Source organism: Camelus dromedarius, chromosome 9 (genome assembly GCF_036321535.1).
Source record: "Camelus dromedarius isolate mCamDro1 chromosome 9, mCamDro1.pat, whole genome shotgun sequence".
NCBI lineage: Eukaryota > Metazoa > Chordata > Mammalia > Artiodactyla > Camelidae > Camelus > Camelus dromedarius.
The window spans coordinates 17,076,994-17,080,944 of NC_087444.1; positions in this window are offsets into that span (position 1 = coordinate 17,076,994).

Below are 3,951 nucleotides of genomic sequence, written 5' to 3' on the forward strand. Positions count from 1 at the left end.
AAGGCCGCAAAGACTCAGGAAGAAACTTTGATCTTCCCCCTAATGCCTGAAGAATTTACATAGAGGACCCGTTATAGGACCAGAGCTATCACTGAGATATCTGCCCAGAACATGGGCTAGGTTGGTGGGGGAAACTCTTAGAGATCAGAGTCCACTCTGTGTCCCACTTTCTCTGCATAGGCCAGCAAACATTCGTTTATCAAACATTTGCTTTTCCATCTTCTTCCTCTCCTTTGGCGTTCCAAACCATTACCCCCAACATCCTCATTTGTCTTCAGCTGAAATGGTATTTAAAGTGAGGGTCTCAGCCATTTTGGTGAGTTTCTCAGTTTTCCCAAGTCTCTCCCACATATGCATGTTATTAAACTTCTGCGTGACTTTCTCCTGTTAATCTGTCTCATGTCAGTTTAATTCTTAGACCAGCAGGAAGAACCTAGAAGGGTAGAGGAAAATTTCTTCATCCCAATACCTGTTAGTAAAGATCGCCAGACACAATTGACTTTCTTTTCTTTCTTTCTTTCTTTCTTTTTTTTTTTTTCACAATTGACTTTCAACTGGCGGGAACAGCAATACACCTTCACTATCTCTCCTCAAGGCTTTGTCAGCTCCATGGATGATATCACGCTGGATGGATCTGAAGAGTGGGAAGTAGCTAGTCCTCTAGACACTTCAGCAAAACACATGCATGACAGATGGTGAGGAATAAATCCCACAAAAATTTAGGAGCTTGCCACCCTGGTAAATGTTCTAGGGCTCCAGTGATCTGAGGCATGTCAAAGTACCCTTGCTGTGGTGAGAGACAAGTGGCTTTTCCTATAAGTAAGAAAGAGGTTCAATAATTAGTGAGCCTCTTTGGATTTTGAAAATAACATGAGCTTCATTTGGTTATGCTGCTGTGACTCATTTATCAGAAAAGTCAAATGCCTCCTGTTTTGAGTAGGACCCAGGACGAGAGAAGTCCCTGCAGTCTGTGTACACTGCTATGCAAACTTATCTGCCCCTCGGGCTACACAAACTGTCACATCCAATGGTGTTTGACATGTCTGGCCCTCTGTGGAGCCACAGACACAGTATGGAGCCCTTGGAAGCCTCTGAAGATGAATCACAGAGCAATAAATAAACTGGTTTCACATACCTTGACTCATCCAATCTGCATAAGGTAAGGTAAATATTATTAACAGCAGTTTATAGATGCAGATGCTCAGAGAGCAAAAAATGTCTGAGGGCCTTCAATAGCTGTCTCACTAGATGGGAGGTCAGGACCAGGAAAAAGCACATGGAAAATGAGAATAGAGGGGGAGACTTTTTTTTAATGTGAATTGTCTTATTTAATCCTCACAATTCCATAGGGTAGGTATTGCTATTCTGATTTTACAGACAAGGAATCTAAGATTCAGAGAGGTTAAGTAATTTGCTAACAATCACACAGCAAAAAGGTAGAAGAACAAGGGTTTGAATCCAGATCTATTTAGTTATAAAGCACATATCTTTTCACCACACATGAATTGTGTTCTGGTCATCTCCTCCGGGATTGAGCTGCCCAGAATCCAAATACTTTACAGTTAATCTTTAGGGCAGGTGAAAGGGGTCAAGGGATGGACTGGGTAATAAATGCCATGATAGAAGTGTGTCCTCTGTGCTACAGGAGAAACTATCTAGAAAAGAAACTAAATCCAGCAGGGGGAAGGCAGCCTGAGAACCAAGTCTTTAAATCTGAGTGGAAATCAATGAGGTAAAATGTGTGTGTGTGTGTGTGTGTGTGTGTGTGTGTGTGTGTGTGTGTGTGTGTGTTGGAAGGAAAGGAAAAGTTGAGGAAAAGCACTTGCAAAGGAGGAAGGCTTGTGACAAGTTCAAGTGAATAGCTAGCTGTGGCTGGAATATAAGAGGTAACGAGAGATGCAGAGACACTTGGCTGAAAGTTGGCCAAGGGTGAGCTCAGAAAGAAGCTGGATGCTGTGCAGTCTGAGTTCTGTTTCAAGATGATGGAGGACCTTGCCAGGGCCCAGGGCAAGGGAAGAGGCAAGCTGCCACTTTAGAGATAGAGCTGTAAGGCCAGAAAACAGGGTGAATACGCAGAAGGGGAAACCAGTTAAGAGTTTTGGCAATAATCCAGGTAAGAAATAATAAGGCCTCAAACTGGAAGCAGTGGTTGCCTGGGGGTGCAGAGAGGGGAAGGAGGAAGATGAGTATATTTTCAACTCTGAAGTCTCTCTCCACTCCTTAATGGACGCTTGCTTTTTTCTCTCCTGCAATCATGGAGGTCTGAGGGCCAGCACTGACCTCCTACACAAGATTACCTACGTGCTGCTTGAAAGACACTAAAAGCCCAGCATCCCAACATGCTGCTTCTCCAGGGCCTATAACCCCTCCACTGGAGTCCCTTTTTTGGGCTGTATTCAGACAAAAGCAAACATTTACTGAGCATTTATTGTTGCTTTTGGTTCATGACATTTTAAGGGGCCACCATTTAAAACTTAGCTAATTTCAAGGAAAGGCTGGAAGAGGAGTTTGGAGATGGGCTGTGGCAATTCCAGGGGAGCAGATATCCAGGAATCCCAGGAAAGAGAGGAGGCCACACTGTGCAGGAGGGATGGGCTGCTGGATTGGGGCAAGTAGCTCCTGCCATAAGTAATTCCTGTCCTTTAGCTCCCAGGAAGTTTAGGGCATTGACCTTCCCTTTTCTGGTACAAGGTCAAGTTTCTCTTTAACTTTTCTTTATGCAGGTGGATTCCCAGACCCAGCTTGTTCTGTATCAATCAGAGCCTAGGTGCAGCTGAGAAGGCACGTGATGGAGCAGCTCCTCTAATGTGTTTTTGGGGGCGGGGCAGGGGGCACTGGAAAGCTATTTGTTGCCGGGCTAAGACTAGCGAGGGCCATCGAGGCAGCTCTGGGCCCCTCAGAACTCCTGGAACCGACAGGCCAAATTGCAGGAGCAGAGAGAGCAGTCCTCGAGTCCCGCCTTGCACTGTCCCTAAACCCTAGCCAAGGCCTGAGCCAAGAGGCATCTCTGGCCGAGAGGATCGGAGCGCTGGATTTTTTTCTCCTTGGGAATGATACCCGGGACAGTCCTCAAGGCTGAAGGGTCGGGCGGGGTTATCTCCGTCGCTCCGCACTGGGAGGTCGATTTTACCCGACGGCGCACAAGCATCTGCTGGATAGCCAGCTGCCAGTCAATGAGAGGTGCAAACGTTGTTTGTTTTTAGTTGCTGATTTTTAAAGATTAAGCTGCTTGCTAGTAAGGCGATTGAACATCAACAATCTTTCCAGGAAATATCTTTTAATTAAGTTTACAGAGAAACAATTGGTTGCAACTGTAGACATTAGTCGATTAGAAGATGTGAGAGAGGGAGAGGGGCAGGAGGGAGAGCGGGAGCCTGGGGTGCAGGTCGTGTGTGTGTGTGTGTGTGTGTGTGTGTGTGTGTGTGTGTGTGTGTGTGTGTGTGTGTGTGTGTGTGTGTTGAGTCGGGGGGAAACTGAAGGACGTGTGCAAGATTTGGGGAGGGAGGTGCGTCTCTGCGGGCAGCAGTGGCGGGATGGGGAGGGTCTGGCGGTGCCCCTCGCGGAGCCCAGGACCCTGCAGGAGGAGGGCGCAGGCAGCGACTCTGAGAGAGAGAGCCCCCTGAGGCAGGCGGTATCCCCGAGATGGGTCTCAGTGGGCTATCAGTGGGGCGCGGTGGGCTGGAAGGCTCGTGGCGATTCCCAGCAGCGGGTCGGTGCTGAGTGAGGACTCTCCTCGGTGGAGGGCGTCCGCGGAGAGGTGACTTCACCGCGGAAGGCGGAGAGCTGAGTCCCAAGGCGGATAAGCAGGATTCGAAGCTCCCCCAAGACGGTGGAGTCTTCTCCTTTCTACATCCCTGCCGAGCGACCGCACTTGGCGCCCCGGGTTAGGCTGCCTCGCTCTCCCGGCCCCTGCCTGCGACCGGCGCCGGGCGGCCAGCAGTGTACCGGCGT